Below are 19,448 nucleotides of genomic sequence, written 5' to 3'. Positions count from 1 at the left end.
GCTAGCGTAAATATTCAGCCCATTTGTTGCAAAGATGTCTTCAACACAGTAAAGATGTTACAGGTGCTTCTGCATAATGGTAACCCATTTATTGGGCAGTAATGTATTTGGCATGAAGTAGTAAAAGTCATCGGCTGTGTCTTTTGAATAGTGCAGATTATTGTGCTGTAAACAGTAAAAATCACCTGTGCCACAGCCGCTTTCTCAAAATACAAATTTCCTTTTTTACTTTAGCAGTAGAGAATCCATCTGATCACTTAATTGTGCACACGCTGATGCACAACCACCCAAGACTGCCACAGAGCTTAACGGAGAATCACCACCTGTGGCAATGTAATAGTGACACCATCTGGCCGATGGAGGGGACAGCCAGTATCAACAATGGCGGGCTGTCACAGTAAGTCACGTACACATACAGTACACATCTCTCTCTCCCGCTGCCACTGGCCTTTGATCATTTAAAAAAATAAATAAAAAGCCGCCCGCGATGACATGGCTAATTCTGAACGCGGCTGGCTGGACGGATAACGCAAGGACTCCTCTTCAAAGTTCATTTGATTTCTGCTGCCATGTCCCTGATTGTAAGCTTTGCCACAAATCTGCTGATCTTGCAGACATGATAAAAGCAGAGGATTCCAGAAGTCTCATCCACTGTTGAGGATTCAGAAAACATAAATCTTGTCTCTCTGCACACAATCCAGATCATCATCTAAGCAAAGCAAAACCTAGAAGAGACAGAACAGAGTTTACAAAGTGTTTTATAGTGAAGGGTACACTGAGTTCATCTGCCCATTTGGTCTGAATTAGAGGGTCACTGTGTAGTGGGAGTGATGGACTGTGTCTTCTATGGGTCCTCTCTGGTTCATGCCGGGTAACTAGCAGTGTTTCTAATACAGGGAGCAGCAACAAGTCCTGAATCTCCTAGTTACACAATAATCCTGTACTGACACTTCCAAGGAACAGCTTTTCTTTAAGAATAACATTCAGTATAAATGCCCCTTATCTGCACATGTGGAGTCTGCCATGGTGCCAATTCTTCATGGCAATGTTAATGAAGCCCTGCTTGTACAATGAAATTCTCCATAGGTCTTTCATGAGTCAGAGTGTATCTGAAGAAGACATTGATTTATAGATTCTTTCTACCTGTGTCATATTAATGAAAATAGCAATACACGACGGTATAATCTCTCAGCAGGTAAGAATCTTTCAGCCCATGAGTGAATTGAATCAGGCTACACAAATAAGAACAGTTTTATCAATACTTTTTTTTCACAGTCACTCCTGTAGATTGTAGAAAACGAATATCTACTTTATGGTCATCCCGTAGAAATTAGATTTGACTCACAAGAAAAGACCCGAACATTGCAATCGAGGACAGGAAATGCCAGATGTCATGGTCATCGAAGAATCCAAGCAAAATGCAGTCTCTATTATGCTCTCGAGATTCAGCTGGAGTTTTCTAATATTAAAAACACACACCGTGAGGACATAAAGAATTTATCTCCGAGGGGCACAGCGGTCTTTCTTCTCTCAAGTAAGCAAATCATAGTAGAGTACAAAGTCCCAACTTACCTGCCAAGTGCTGAGTCCTTGAAAGAAGAAGAACAATGCAAACCCCCAAACCACAGAGGTGCAAGCAATACAAAGGAGAGGGACTGGAAGTATTCGCTCTCCACTGCGCAGCTATATGGAAGAAGACAAAGGGGAGACAATAAGTAGATAGAGTAAAAAGAAAATAGTATCATTATTTTTATTTGTATAGCACAACACTGTAAAAGGGAAATACTACATATACTTCATTATAACACCAGGTCATCACATCACCGAAACACAGCAAAACATAACAAGTTCTCTCTCATCTACTACTATTTACACTTTTTAAGAGTAAGTACTGATTTATCCCTTGTTCACATAATTGTCCCACCCGTCCACACTCACCTTCATTATGATATAGAAGGCAAAATAAAGTAGCAAGTTGCAGATTCCAATGGCGAGAAGATAGGAGGCGAAATCATTGGGTCTGACAATGAGGCCATACGCTGCCCTGCAAATAAAGTCAATGTTTTCACAGAGGAATTTTGGCTGAGATAACAACCAATAGGAAGGAGCATTCACTAGCAGCTGGGTTTCCAGCAGAAAGGCAGGAACAATATTGACATCAGAACAATAATTCATAGAACAAAACAGCTAACAAAATACTGGTGTCTCCAGAACTAGCCTATTATATCATGTGTCAAAAAATATATATTTTAAAACACTAATATCTTTGTTTTCATTAATAATATTTTCCATCAAGGTTTGCTTTATTCAGTTTGGGGTGCTTTTGAAATTCAGATGGCAAGAAGTACTTACAAGGACCAGTTGACAATGTTTCCCATAACAAGCAGTACCATGCGATCCTGAAAAAGAAAGAGCAAATGAGTGAACGATGAAAAGGAAAGGGACGCAAAAAAGTGAGGAGAACGGCGTGAAGGCATGTTCTTTTAGTCTAAGAAACTCTGCCCACTAATTAGCACTATATTTTGGAGCAATTGGCGTTTGACAATTTTCAAACTCAGATCTACTGCCAGCTTACAGTAGAACTCTACTTGTGCGGACGGAAGCTCAGGGGTACGACTTGTTATCCTGTATGCCGGCCTGAACTTCCAACAAAAGTTAAAGGGAAAACACACAGAACTAAATATGGTGTAAATATGGTATATATATAATACCAAGTATAATATGCCTGAAGAAGAGACCAAGATAGCCCGGAAAGCATGCAATCCATTACATGTCAGTTAGCCAATAAAGGTATCACCTTTACCAAATATGCTTTCTCTCTTTCTATGGCAAACACGGTGCAACTCAACACGCTATGCAGAACTAAAGGTATCACAAGAAGATTGAAGACTGATAAAACCAACAGCGGAAAAAGATTCAAGCTTACATAAAAAATACAATGGGGGTGGGCAAAAGATGTGCAAATAGAAGGACAGAAAGAAGAGGGCACACACTGGAAACAAAGGAGGAACAAGTGGAGAGAGACAGAACAAAAGTATAATAATAGAAGGGTAACTTCCGGGCATTTGTGTGTGAATCAGCCTATCATATTTCTGATGAGTACATTTCTACTCTATTGCTCGTGTGGGCACATTTTTAGCAAGGGTTTTAAAATTGAGGGTTGCATATTTAATAGAAAGTCACTCACCACATACATAGGGGGGCTGCACTGCCTCACGCAATCGGTGTAAAGAACCTGAAGAATCCGGCGCAGAATTCCAGAGTCTGGGAAGAAATGGAATGGATATTACTCTGAATCGGAGAAAGAAATTAGGGAGCGGGTGACTAAATCGCTCTCATCTTGGAACACTCACCTAGCCTCCAGCGACCCATATAATACAGCTGAGTACTGAGAAGTAGGGTGAATAAGATGTGAATCACAGAGAATATGATCCAAAAAATGGTATTTCCCTTTCCAAACACCTGTTGAAAAATAATGGGACATTGTGCGGATTGTTGAAAATGTTTCTTTGTTTACCAATTTAAAACTAGTACAATCTTAAGTAGTCTGTTCTATTGGACAACACCATGAAGAGCATGTCAATCATATAGACCACATACTTAGGACCATCTCATTCTTACGTTAGTGTTTCTCCAAAAAACTATTCTCAATGCTAAACTCTACCCCCCCCTCCTTCCCATCAAACAACATTGAAATGGAACATTTACCTTTTTTATTTCAGATTTAACATTCTTTGCTTAATGACCACCCTCTCCATTCCCCCCTTATTCAGCAAAACTGTTGCCCCAGTTTCCAAGATGCTACTACGAGGAAAGAATTTCCCCAAAAAAGTACGACCAGAGTATCTGAGAATCAGGTGCCAAGGTGAATACAGTTTATTGGGGGAAAACATTGGGTTTTCATAGACACAGGACAGGGTTGTATGGGTAACAAATGACACAAACCAACTTGGTTGTCATTATTTATGGCCAATGGTGATGGGCCAGCATCCCTTTGAAGCGGCTAATACATTCAAACCTGGACAGGCGAGACACGGGGAACAACCAGAAAGGTACAAAATCTTTGAATATGGGGACATGTATTCTTGTAGCCCGTTGAGACCACATACATAGAACCATAGAATTTGATAGCAGATAACTGTTTGCTTATCTAGCGCGCCTATTTTTCCTGGACCTGGTCTTAGATCCATCCCATGCATATTTAAATTCCCTCACTGTATTAGCCTCTACCATTTCTGATGGCGGGCTCTCTGTAAATTAAAACTTACGTTACACCTAAACCTCTGACCCACAAGTTTTAGACTATCACCACTTCTTATAAAATATCCTCTGGAATAAACTTCCCTCCTGTACTTTGTTAAATTCCATGCTTCTATCACATCACCTCTTTCGCTTATTTTCTCCAAACTATAACGAGATACCTTAGAGTCCCTGAGAACGCTCTCCAGGATCAGTATCCTTTCTGGAGATGGGGGTCTCCAGACCCGCACACAATTCTCTAGGTGAGGTCTGACCAGAGATCTACAAAGTGGCAAAACCACATCTCCCTTTCTGCTATTAATGCCTCTAGATATACAACCCACCACATGCTTGTTTTTTTTCCAGTACATTATTGCGTTGCCTGCTTACCTTTAAGTCCTCGGAAAAAAAATTATTTCATTATAACCATGCATAAAAATATATTAAAAACCATAATTATATACAGAAATAATGCAGTAACTGGACCATGTCCTGTTATCCATGTTATGAAAAGAAAAAAACCTCCATAAGTGAAAAAAGTTCTTAATTGCTATTAACGGTGCCTTCTAACTTACCACGCCAAGGACGGAGAAGAAGATGACAATGGCTAGGCATGCGTAGGCACTGTACGCACTGGCATTAATATCTGGGTGTCTCTTCTGATACAATTTCAGCATGCAGAGTCCAGCGATCATATACATGAATGAAGTGTCTGAAGAAGTTACAGAATGTAAAGTACAGCCACTGAATAACAGAGTATTAACGAATGAAGAGTCAGGAATAAGACAGAAAAAGGAGTAAGTTCATAAAAGCAGATGAAGAAAGTAAGAAAGGAGAGGTTTGTACAAAAGGAAGATGGGTTTAGAATGAGCACTCGGCACTTACCAAACTGGAAGTTAGTGTAGTTTGGGCAAACATGGTAGCAGGCACTTAGAAGGCCTTCCATCATCAGAGCAGTACCCATGGCATAGTACAAGCCAAAATGTTTGGGTATCCCACATTCCTGCAAAGCAGATGGGAAGATTTTAATAAAATGTAATTGCCATGGCCCACTTTTCTTCTATCCTTCCAAATATGCACTTAGTTGAAATGATATAGTTTCGTAGACACCACATGCTTCCCATCCTCCAGGAGCAATTCTTACTGCATGCTATCTCTGACGCACATTTTCTACTTCTACCCTTTGAACTAAATTGGATACCTTTGGGTATCCTCTCCCAATTACACTTCATCAGCTTGCGATGCAATTCTTTATATTGAGATTTCCTTCATTTCTTTTCAAGCCCCACAAAAATGCAATGTTACCTCCATTTGCTTGGTATACATGTGACTGCGGGTATGGTTGAGTTCTCTCTGCAACACGATAATAAGAAAGAGCAGGCCGAGTAGTACGTATCCCAAGTTACTAAGTATGTTGTTGAAGGCACTGTGAAGCAAAAAATAACAGGGATGGGGGATGAAAGAGTGAATAGACAAGCAGGGGTCGGAAGGAAAGGTTTTGTTACCTGCAGACATGAAGACAAGCGTGTATGCGTTTGAAAAGTTAAAGGAATAATAAAAGACAACCCAGTGTCCCATACAGCTGCTTGAAAAATGAATGTTTTTCAGAATACTTTGTAAGTACTTTCATATTCATTTAACTTAAATAATCTCGAGCTGCAGCAAAACACCCAGTCTGTTGTCCAAAGCTTAATGCCTCTGTATGGCTGCTTCAAGCATCCGACCAGTGTCAGGAAAGTGCTGCCGTTTAATTCAATCTCTCTTCACGTGTGTTGGAAGGCATCTTTAGACCCCTTTACCCCGAAGTGTTCATCATGCTAGTCCTGGCCAAACCCCATCCTGCAGTTCAAACAGCCGCGTTGGGGCAACGAAGACAAAAGGGACGACACAGCTATCACACGCAGCAAAAAGCACATGACTGCTGGAGTGTCCCTAACAAGTTAAACTATTCTACATATTACTTGCACCTACATTTACAAACACAACCAAAAACAGGATTTCTTGGTGCTAATTATTTAGAGGCAACTATAAGGCAGTACCTGAGCGATCCAAGTGGGTGAGCACAGAGGAAGTTATAATAGCAGATGTCCTGATTACCGGTTATATTCACAACCTGCATGTTTAAAGGAAAGCTAATGGTTAATCGGAGCGTCAGGATTGTGTGGAAGCATTTGTTTCAGAAGCGTAAGTACATGTTTGTGTGCGAGTTCACATTATTTCTCACCGTTTGATAAGTGATGACCAGCTGAATAACAGGAAGCGCATAAAACACCGCAATGGTGGAGATATTCCTGCAGATGAACAGAAGAAACATACTACATAAGCAAGATACATATCTATGCACAACAAATCACTCCAAACACATCGATGAGGTTATATGGAGAGCTGTGGCCACTTTTAATAAAGGCCAGCGTGTGAGATGTAGAAAACTGTAAATCAGTATTGAAAATGTCCTTCAAGTGGGGAACTAAATTGAACATGGACAAAGAATAAAGCACAATACTTCTGCAAACATATTTTGAATCTGATACTTGTAATACAGGTTGAGTATCCCTTATCAGAAATGCTCGGGAGCAGAAGTACTTGGGATAAGGGATCATTTCGGACAGGTGTCTTCTCATCTGTGTGCGCTGTTCAGGCTTCTCCTGTCAGTTGCTCCGCTCTGGGGAAGCCTGAACAACGGATCAGAATCGCTTTGGGACATGGAGGAGAAGCCGAAAAGGAGGTGGGGAAAGGTTTTGCCAACTAGAGGGGAGACCAGACACCTCCCTCTCTCTCTCTCTGCTGTCCCCTCTCAGTCATGAATATCCCTTATCTAAACTTAAAATAAATCAGATTTCAGATATGGGATACTGCGAGCTCAGCACATACTCTGAACAAAAGGCAATTCTATCATAGATTATATACACAAAACAGATTGCCTGCTCACCAGAAGTAGATTTGGTACTTCTTCCTCATCACTCGCTTGTCCTTCCTTGCCAAGTCAGCAACACACAAAAACTTCTAGAAAAACAAGAGTCTGCTATTAACCGCTGTGTACTTCCACTCACCCTCAGCCCCATAATGGTCCTTGGCCAGACTCTAATATCCTCATATTTTATTCAGTTCTTCCCCAAGCATATCTTTCTAATGGCAGCACAAACCATGCCGCTTCTCTCACCTTTGTCCTGATAACATTCTTATCAGACTCTATGTCCGTCAGAGTATCATAATCATCTTCCTCCACAGAGCTGAGGGACTCGCGGCGCGGGCGAGCCACAAGGTTCTCCAAAGAGCGCTCTGTTGAGACACAAAGTACCAAGTATTAGTCCTGACGCTCTATGCTGTCAACCATTGTTGTCTTTATCGATACCTTAACTAGCTGCGATCTACCGCCAGCCTTACACTAAACGGTTTAATTACAGGCCTAGCGCTGGCGAGGGTCAGATTACAAAGATCTTGAACTAAAAAAAGAGGTTAATGTTAACAAGGGTACCTTCAGCTCTTGTACTACAATGATTGTTTCCCACCTTTGCAGGCAGCGCTAGTACCCGTCGGTTGGGGACAGCCGGAGATCCCCCGACTGGCCAAGGAAGGTGTTGCTGCCCATACGCTCCCCCTCGTAGCATCACCTCTTGCCACACAAAGGTGTCCCAATTGGAATGGGGGCTGTGTGCATTTTTGATCCATTATACGGTATGTTATTTCCAGCCTCTAGATTGTAAGCAGGGCTCTCCTCACCTGTTGTTGTCTCTAAGTCAAATTGTTATGTTATATACTACTTGTTATGTTCTGTCTACCCATTGTACAGCGCTACGGAATTTGAATTTATGTACTTGTTTAATAAGGTTAGGTTTGTGCGCTCACTCTCATGCGCCGTACGAGGACACTCTTACGCTGGTACACATCTTAGGTGCCGGCCTCATCTAGCTAGGCCAACACACATGCAGTAACATGTGAAATGAACACAGGTCTGGTAACACGGATGTAACATATTAGGGGGAGAGACACAAATAACATCACATACATATAAAAGGTCAACAGACTACCAACGTCCTCAAAATGTTTTGTAAATCACCAGACTTACTAGTTTTGCAAATACAATCGATGCAGACTTTGAAAGAACACTGTATATATTCCACAGAGCTCTAAATAACCTAGAACAGCCTTATACACCATCCATAATCACCAAGGGCCCGGCACTTTAATATTATTGCTGTCGGCACACTAACTCCTTTTAATCCTAATACAATGCCATTAGTACATCTTACAGATAGGGTGGATGAGGCACTTTAAGTAGTGTTGCTAAGTTAAAGGACTCTATGTGGATGTAGAATAACAGACGGCATCAAACATCTCCGGGTGTCATGTATTACAGTGATGACCTTCTGTATGTCACACAAGGACCAGAATGCAGTAAAAGTGCCTCCTGTTGCCCTTACAATGCGCTATACTAACCAGAAACTGCATGTATTCTACGAGAAAAAAGAAAATCCTATTATTGTACTTTATTCTAAAACGTAAAAATGGATCCCTGCAGTGACAACATCTGCGTCACCCCACAGACAACAGGCAACTGAGCACTGGGTCTCAAATCACAGTCCCCGTCACCCAGCTTGGACCCATTCTGCCAGCACAAGTCTGAACTTTATTTCTGTATTTTATATTAATGCCATAAACACAGGAAAAAATACCTTTATACTTTACTGACTCTGCTTAAGGGCCCTTAGGGCCCATATTGTTGACAAGATTTCCATACAAACACTGCCATACTTGGGAGGCAAATAATCAATGAGGAATTTACTTCCCGAGCGCGGAGTATTGAGAAGTTCTTCAGCATGCCTCTAAATAAAACAGCGTAACATCTCGCTACAGCAGGCAGTAAAGGCTTTAAACAGAACAGAATTAATAAATAAACCCAGATACCAGGCTCATTCATGGATTTTACAATCCGCGGATCATCGCACGCCAGTTTCCCATCCACCACCCCCGAAGCTGCATTAAGTACCTCTCCCCTACCATCCATCGCTCGGTTATGTTTTAGACCCCTCGTTCTCAATCGGGTTTTGAGGACTAAAAATTCTAATCATTTCAACCCAAAACCGGTGTGAAGAGGACTGTAATATTAAGCACGTGTAGTGCCAGATACAGCCTGTTACGGTCATACCAGCTGCTGGGGACTAAACTCCTATCCAAACCAAGAATACACCGGACAAGCATGATGGGATTGCAGCATTTAGCAGGCGGATTAACAGAAGTTGGGAAATCCAACTACTACTTGTCGTCTCCAAATGTTTATTTTTACTTCGGATTATTTTGCATTTTAATTTGCGATGGCCCCCTTTGTCTTTTTTTCCATTGAAGTCCTTCCTAGATAGTAGGACCTCTAATAAAACAGATCCCAGCAAATTGCCAGGAGAAAAAAAAAAAAACAGTGCCCTGCAAAATCCCTAACCAGGATCTCTACAGTGGCAACAGTCTCTTTGCCAAATAACCGGGGCAAATAGCCCCCAGCCATGCGAGTAGCTGGCCAATTGCTTACGGCCAATTATACTACAGAGGTCCGCCCCGGGCCGACACAGGCTTCTTGTCATGCTGTACGCACACCGTGGCACACGATGAGGTGGTGGGTGGCAGCCGGGGCATTGCTCTATGAGAGGCAGAAGGGAGCCCCAAAGTACCCCACTCCTCTCCTACAGCAATAACGCTCAATGCCTTCACATTATAAGCATTGCATGTCGCTCACAGAAGCACCCGGACCGGCACACATTTTCAGAGTTATCAAGGAGTACCCATGCAGACACGCATACACACGTGGCACATTCACAGAGCAGACTGGTGTAGGCACATGTACAACCAGATACCTGTGTAACTGTATGTGGCCTCCCCCGAAGACACAAGGCTGTCTGTACCATCCTCGAGGCTTGCAGCTAAACTGTTTTCTGCTGCATGAACGTAAACGAGAGGGAGAAAATCTTTTGAAAATGAACCGCTCAACCAACATGTCTGGAAGAAGTTACTTAACTAACACATTATGGACAGCCCCAGAACCAGTTACAGGGACACCACAAAAAGAAATCCAGACCTCAAAGCCTCAGACTCGGGAAGATCACTAAACAGACATTTATTACATCCTTTCAACACCTCAATACCAGGGAGCTTCATGGTACCTTCAAACTAGATCTGGAAGCACTCGTATACTACGTGGATACTTACCCAAGGATCCATATCCACAGCCATCATATTTCTGACCTATGGGTGACTGTCCTAGAAATCAAAAAGCAGGTGAGCGAGACAGGCAAAAAAAGAGACATTGAGAACTTTGCGTAGGCGGCCAAAAGCAAAATGGCACTCAGTCAAGTTCCCACCGTTCTCAGACACCTGGGGTCTATGTATCAACGTACAGATAGATTTCATTCAAAGTTCTTTGGCCACGGCACATAAGACGCATACGTATGTGCATTCTGTTGGTGATATCTACATCACCTGAGTACTATGGAAAGAAGAGTGACTTAACAACCATAAGAATGCATATGTTGATACATAGATCACACCCAATAAGAATCCACTCCTTACGTGCATGCGCCACACCAGTGAAGCCAAACATGGGGGGGGGGGGGAAATCATGGAAAATATGAGACAAAACCAGTAAGTAGGTAAGTCGCCTATGAATCAGGTTTCGACATGACATCATGATACGGTTAGAAACTCACCGGATCACCGCATAGTGTAATGTGTGTTTTTGCATGGCGTGTTAGGCATGAAATATTGACAATAAGCAAAACCTCCCTCCCAACAATCAAATATCTTACCAAGCAACGAGGCTGGATATCGCAGTAAAAATTGGAAGCAGAAAAACAAATTAAATACAGCTAATTACATCACAATTCACAACCTCACAGCCAACAATTGTATTATTGTTGATTTTGCGGATTTTAATAGACTACCAGAGTGTTCGGATCTCTTTAAAAACTGAACTACGCATTATAGGGGGCCAATTTCTTAATGTATATTAGTAGGCTGTTACCTTGTAGGCCAGTGTCTGTAATAAACTATTACAATATTGATTCACTCAAGTCCCATTTAACAACTCCATTCATTTAATGGAAGAACTGGATCATTTATTTGGGATTAATTATACAACCCCAGGTGAATCACATAAAAAAAACCATAGTAAACATGTGCCAGATAAACATCCCTATTTGTTCATCCTCCGGGGATCAAGATATGGTTCGTAATCGGATATTTTCACAAGACAAACTCTCCGCCACAGACATCACTTCTATACTTTTCACACATATTACCTGTCTCATCATCCAGGGAGCCAGTGGAATTCAGCAGGCCTGCCTTCTTTTTCCTCTTTCTATGTATACAAGCAAACAGGACATAAACGTCATATACCTGTGGCTATCAATGGTATATGTGTACATTTATTCACTAAACCATGCATTGACAGATTATTTTCTCAAACCAAATTCACTATGAGGATGAATCCTGGTCAGTCTCTCCTACAAAAAGGTCTAATATATATAATGCTTAATTAGTCAAATTTCCTGAGTGAACCCTTAAGGCTCCTGCTATTCACAATGTTTACCGGAGTCCGTGAGATATATAGTTTCACACAGACAGATATAAACTTGTTTGGGTAGTCATTGGTACCCACATGAGCCTGCAAATATCATTAGACACAAGATAGGGAGAGTATCCTTCTCGGCAACTACTGTGCTACAAACAAGGCAGTGTTAAACAGCCAACACAGGGTTAATGTCCTGACCACAACAGCAATGAAGGCAGAACATAGAGATATCAGATCAGGGGTGTCCAACCTATGGCGCTCCAGCTGTTGCAGGACTACATCTCCCATAATGCTCTTTCAGCTAAGGCGTTGGCTGAGGAGTATGGGAGATGTAGTCCTGCAGCAGCTGGAGGGCCGCAGATTAAGTGCATACATTGATCATCTACCACTCGCTCACCTCCATTTTTCCCAGCATGGAATAAGTAAGGCCAATAGATAAAAGGACAGGAATACGCCAAAAGAGAAAATAATTCCTCCGACATAGGTGTTCTCTGTGAAAGCAACAGAAAGAGAAATAGTTATAAATACAGTATCTGGCAATGAGTGGCATCAGGTGCATGCTGTGCTCACGTACCAATTACTTCAATAATGGAAATAATAACGGAATTCTCAACCAAGCTCACTGGGACAACATGGGAATAAGACCTTCCAACTCCATGACTTATTCTGTATTGGATGGGTTACACGCATATTAACTGAATTTCATTTGATTTGTATGCCCAGCTTGCGTCATGGAATCTAGTCCACTCCTGTGCTTTCCGTTAAGTAGGTTAACAACTGGGACAATCCACACGCTCCTTATATTGAGAAGTCAATTAGATCCTCAGCATTTAACCTTCGTTTTGAGAACACTTCAGTTATACTATCCCAGTTTCCTCTAAAGATAGAACACATGCTGTATCACTTAATTAGCAACATTATACGTAATACACGTGATGGTCGTGAACCAAGAAAGCAAACACAGAACGGAGGTTAGCATTCAAAACTGTCACACAAGCTGGGAGGAAACAAACGTATAGTTGTATAAAAAGCCCGTTCCCCGAATATCGACACGTACTGCTAATTGCACGGCTGACCAGAACGTCAAGCGTCTTCTGACGGCTCCCCTGATCCAGAGGGATATCTGAAAAACACCGCGATGGGAATCATTAGAGAGATCCCTCCCAGACAGCGAGGTGGAAAAAAACTCTTCTGAAAGCTAGGAGGAAGAAGTATTACCTGGGTTTAATGGATAGTAGGGTAGTCCACCACCGCACGCCTCATCTTCAGTTTTAACGACAACCACAACGTAGAAACCACCACTGGAGAAATCTTTCTTCTACAAAGACAAAAGCATAAGAACAGAGTGCGTTCCAGGAAAAGAACGAAAACAAACAGGAACCGGAGAGACTGCACGTCGTTCTCACCTGCACAGTGATTGCACCTTTCTTGGTCATTGTTTGATACATGCCAATAAAAGCCACATTGTTGTCGAGGTCATACACCGGGCACTGTAAGGAGACAGGTAGGCGAGACCTCGGTGAGAAAACATTTTATATTGTACCTTACTACCTACACACCGTTCTCATCTAACATACGTTCTCACCCAGTTACAGAGCTCAGAACTCCCTTACATGTTAACCGAACGCGGAATCCCTAAATGTCACATCAGCCCCCTTTACATGCACCTCGGTAATCCAGACATGATGAGCCTCACCTTGATATCCTGTATCGAGATAACCGAACACGGGAACACTGTCGGAGACGAAACCTTCACAACCACAGAATCCAACCCTTCTGGAAACATGTACTTAAAATACTGCAAGGGATAGAAAACGGGAAAGGTGTGATACAAAATACAATAACGTGGTGAAGAAAGGATGAGATTGATTCAAGCGGGTAGAACGGGCATGCAGTACAAACAGCCATGTATACCCAGAACTCTCATTTGGCAATTTTTGTCTCCCCAGCCTACATCTGACCAGCCTGAATTGTATAGAGCTGGCAAATAAAAGTTGGGACAAATAAACAGTTATTAGATATTACCCACAAAGCACCAGTCAGTCCTCTTAGAATAAATATACTACATGTACTCCGCTTCTCCTTAGACTGCTGAGATAAGTGCCTTTCATCTCCTCTTATTCCCAGGGACAATAACATTCCACTTATGCCAATAAAACATACATGGAGTCAAATGACCTTCATTACAGGGACGCCAGTCTTACTCATGGGTGGGTTTGCCAGCTGGCAATGTAGGAATATGCCAACTTCGGCAGGTTACAGATATTTAACCCTTTGTGGGTCGATGGTGTTCACTGCATTACATTTAAGTAACTGCTGCCATCCTGCACATCTGGATTGACCAACACACCAAATTGTTCTCATAGTTTACCAATAAGTTTCATCACTTGCATATTATACCTGTGGCTGAGATGGGGTGGCATTAAAACTGAATCGTTCCTCTGTCCTATAAGTAAAAACAGGAGAAGAGCATTGTCAGTGTCAGTATAAGACAATCACTCATATATATATATATATATATATATATATATATATATATATATACACACACATATATATATATATACACACACATATATATATATATACACACACATATATATATATATATACACACATATATATATATATATACACACATATATATATATATATACACACACATATATATATATATACACACACATATATATATATATACACACACATATATATATATATACACACACACATATATATATATATACACACACACATATATATATATACACACACACATATATATATATACACACACACATATATATATATACACACACACATATATATATATATACACACACACATATATATATATATACACACACATATATATATATATACACACACATATATATATATATACACACACATATATATATATATACACACACACATATATATATATACACACACACATATATATATATACACACACACATATATATATATACACACACACATATATATATATACACACACACATATATATATATACACACACACATATATATATATACACACACACATATATATATATACACACACACATATATATATATACACACACACATATATATATATACACACACACATATATATATATATATATATATATACACACACACACATATACATACACACACACACACGTTAAGTGCATCATTTTCTCACCCCAGCACGAAGGAGCCTAAATGTGTGACACTCAAGCGGTACGTAGCATTCTTTTCTGACAAAGTGGAAACATCCACATAGAAGGACTGGGTTTCCGACTCGGCCCGTGTCTGAGGCTGGCACAGCGTGCGACCGACATCCTTGTACTGATAATTCCGCTGGTACCTGAGAAGCACACATTCACTTTAATGTCTCCTATCAGACAAACACTTTCAATAAAAAGCCAAAAAACAACGTGTTTTTATAGTCTGAAACAATGTTCTACATTTAACTAGAATCCTCTACATTTCACTAAATGACTAGGATTATATGATTATACGCGGTGTTGTTTACCGTGTTTCTCACTATATCGCACTAATAGGATCATCAAAGCGATCAGCTTGTCTCGCCGCAAAAGATTTCCACAATTTCCAACTGGTCATTGTCACACATTGTCTGCCATCTTCATGAAACCTCACGCAAGAGGACAGATCTTAACGGCACTAGTTAAGCGATTGTGTGCATCCTTTAGTCATCTTAATTTTAAAGGGACACTCGAGCCATTATAACGCAAAGTACTTTAATTCTGTTATAGGATGCCCTTTACTGAATGCGTTACAGAATAAATCGGGGCTTCCTTTCCAAAACTTTAGAGCTGGCTGTGAAGACATTATGTTTTTGTAGGTTTGGATTAGGGCTGCAACTAACGATTATTTTAATAATCGATTAGTTGGCCGATTGCGTGATACATTTGCGTTCCTTAATACAGACCCTCCATATGCATGCCTGAAAATGCCCCATTTGGCCAGAGGCATCACTGTTTCTGGCAGATCCACCTGAGCTGATTTTATTAGATTCTGAGAATTTGTACTATTGTCAACACGGGCCACATTCTAGACGTGCGAATGTAAAGCGAGTCGTCACACTGACTGCAACGCTAATCGCTATGGCGAAGTGCCAATTTAGAAATGTTTGCTTAATCTAGAGATCAGGTTTCAGCAGCTTCTCACTCAAGAAGCCATATGTTGGACCCGGAGATGTTTCCTAATCACAAAACACCAACATATGTCGGTATTGATGGTCATAAACAAGACAGCAATCCCCAACTTACATATCCAGCGATACTGGAACCAAACCTATAGTCGGAAAAAGAATAAATATCCATACATGGAGAAGAAGAACCCGGGGACAAGTGCGGACTGCTGCAGAACAGGAGGCGGCGGATCATGTGCTGTGTTATGGCCAGAGGAAGGACACACATGGGATAAATAAGATCTTAGGTGGTACTTACAGTCCCCGTAGGGTGAGCGGCACTTGGAAGGACAGCACAGCCTCCTTCTGTCTAACCACAAACAGCAGAGGTGGCCCCTTTGGATCTGAAAGCATGTTAACGGACACTCTGACTCCTTCGGTCTAGATTAAAACAAAGAACATATCACTCACCACGCGACACACACGCGATATGTTTACTGAAGCAGCAATATGTTTCTAACCGACAGAGTTAAACATTTTAGTTTTTAAATCTTGAAAGTAAAAAATAGATTAAAAAAAAAATGGAGAAAGCTTATTGTTTATTATTTTTTTTTTTATAGAATGGCATCTCTAGGAGAAGCAGTAGAACGCAGAGCTTTCTTGGAGCTCCACCATCAGCCTTTAACCGACTCGGTCGAAGAAACCGTCCTCTCGCGCTGCTGGTCACTGAGAAGAGGCACAGGTTGTTTCAAAAAACAAAAAACAAAAAAAAAAACAAAAAAAACTTTAAAGCATATATAATATATATATCGCTCATTTTTTTCTAGTGTTGAAGTTGCCAGAGATGCAAACTTTTGGAGGAAACGTAAAGTAACTGAAAAAAGAAAAATTGGGGGAAGTTTCTGAAGGTTGAGACACGGAAGGTAGAGCGGTCGGGGCATTTCATTCACATCGCTTGCGATTTTTTCTGGTGGACCACCTGGATTGGGGCTGATCCTTCTCCAAAAGCACGCGCAAAGCCCTCTGATATTACTCATGCAAGAACAGGGCTTCAAAAGCAGCCTTTACTGGAGCATTCTGGGAAAAGTGATTGTTTTTTTTTTTTTAATCAGGTGCCGTGAGATTCTTCTAAACAAAATCCCATGATTAAGCATTAAGATGGCTGGCGTTTAATGATACAGGTTAGTTTTTCGTGATTAGGCTGGACAGAAATCTTTTGGGCCCATCTCTGTAGCCGGTCCACATACGCGATACACGCACACATGGGAAGACGGCTCCTTATTTCTCACATCAGTGACAGTGAAAATGTACTGGACGTCGGTCACGCACCATAACTCACAAACCAAGGCCATGCAAACACACACACACACACACACAGGTTAGCCCGGGGTCTCCAAAACACGATACACAAAGCAACAGATACGGTTACAGCAAGGACTAGTGGAACAGAAAGAGCGAGGTGAAGAGGATACGGCGGTAACCGGAGACAGAAAGCAGTGCCGCGGCGTTTCAAGGGGCCGGATTCCTTGTGTTTTCGCGGAGCGGCGGGCAGGCGATGTTCATTTCATTACTTGAAAGGAATACATTCGTAGGAATAATATGTGAGCAGAAACGTTTAGTAGCTATGGAAACCACACTAATCCCCCTCATTCTGCAGTGTAACCCGTTCAGCGTTGTGTGCCTGGGCATATCCTCTATTATTATTATTACAACACAGGCCTCTAATTGTGTTACAAGGCAGGAAGTACACAAACATCACAACAACCCAAACACGCACACAGCTTATGGCTGCAGAAGGAGTAGAAGGTTGGCTCGCGAAACAAACAGTCAGAAGGAAACAAGGTGTTCCTGGTTTAAAGTCCAAGCGCCACATATCCTCTCTTCAGAGAGCAGCCACGCCATTGCTGTAATTATGTACGTGACCGCTAAAATTCTTACCGTGTCCCCGGCAGAGGCACCTGGCTCTGGCTCTTTCGGTTTGGCGCCACGGTAGCCGGTTTATTTAACAGCACAATAAATCAGTAACACGGGGAAAAGGCATAGAAAGCGGGCATGCGCTGCGCACCTGGGGACTGAAAGATGTCATGTACATGGATGCATTAGCCCCTCGTTCACCATGTACCATGCAAGCCCTGCTCGCTAGCTAGCTGAATAGCTCAATGCAGCATTTAGTGAATAAGACCCAGGATCATTAGCAGATTTGGAGAATATTTAAAAGGGCAAGCTGCTCGCTGAACCCCATGTAGAAGCACAGATGTTTTCTGAACAAGAGGCTTTACGGCCGGGACAATGTCTGAGAAATATAAGACTTTTCTAAAAGATTCCAGAAAGAAGCTGTGGAGGAGACTTTACATCCCGGTCTGACCGACGCGACAAGGTGCAGCGAAACGTACACACAAGGCTTTAAACAAACACTTTGGGTTGATTTCACGCCGGTTCTAGTAACACCAGTTAGATCATTTCCCCAGTCCGGCCCAATAAGTAGAAAGAGCGGGAGCCAAAGCCGCGCAGCCCAACTAGTTAGTAACCCTTTAAATGACCGCCTACCGGAAAACCGATGTCAGTAGCCCGCTGGCTTTAAGGCGCGTACCCGCCGAGGCACTTCCATACTAACTCAATAACATTCAGAAGGAAACGTACTCTTCTGGCGTTTGCTGAACTGAAACATATTATGGGCTCTTAGCTGGGAAACGCTGAACAGAATGACTTCCCCGCCAGCCGCCGCATGCGCCTTTAACACAATAACCTGATATTAAACGAAAACAAGTCGCTGGAGAGAAAGGAACATTGTTTATTTTTAGTAAAGGGGAAGAAGGGTCTTACTAGGCAGCCCAGCTGGACCGGTGTGACCCCCAACTCCACGGCAGAGGGCGCAGGGAGACCCTACAAGGGTCCAAAAAATACTTGCTCCGCCACAATCGACAGTTAAGTGAATAAGCCAGTGGGACCGGTTGATTGGGGATCATTATTCTGTGCGCACTTCTTATATAACCAAAGCAGGGAGCTTTCTTTTGTTGACATCCTGTTTGCACAATGCGGTGCGAAGAGCTCACAATTAGATCTCGCCCTGATGCTGAGACCCCACGCAGACCCTTACCTTGTTCCTCAGCATGGTGTGGTTAAAGGCGTAGATATACTGCAGGTTACTGTTTACAAAGTACGTGTAGGGCTTGTTGAATTCTGCATTGATCTGCTGGATTATCTTCTCGGAGGGCTCCACGGAGGCACTAAGGGGCCCCAGCAGCAGCAGGAGGCGGAGGAGGCACAGGGACGGCATTTCCTGGAGGCGAGCTGTGGAGGGGCGCAGAACCTCCGGCCGATATGTGTACCTCCAACATCAGCAGCACTTCGCACCTTGTGCCGTCACACGGCCCCACGGACACGTCACCAGCAGATAACCGCACACGCCGAGCGACAGGTGAACTACAGCCAGCACGCACAGTATGGCCTGTCCGCCCGGCGCCGGCAGCAAATCACACACAGAAGCCCC

The 19,448-nt window shown here is 42.2% G+C and overlaps 1 pseudogene; it reads right to left on the bottom strand.

Moving 5' to 3' along the window:
* Positions 1-662: 662 nt before the first annotated feature.
* On the bottom strand, positions 663-19,166 carry LOC149298043 (SID1 transmembrane family member 2-like; annotated as a pseudogene).
* Between the last annotated feature and the right edge of the window lie 282 nt (positions 19,167-19,448).

Source organism: Sceloporus occidentalis, unplaced genomic scaffold (assembly GCF_023333645.1).
Source record: "Sceloporus occidentalis isolate IW3139 unplaced genomic scaffold, rSceOcc1.0.p SCAF_35, whole genome shotgun sequence".
Classification (NCBI taxonomy): Eukaryota; Metazoa; Chordata; class Lepidosauria; order Squamata; family Phrynosomatidae; genus Sceloporus; species Sceloporus occidentalis.
This window is presented reverse-complemented; position numbering and strand designations above follow the sequence as displayed.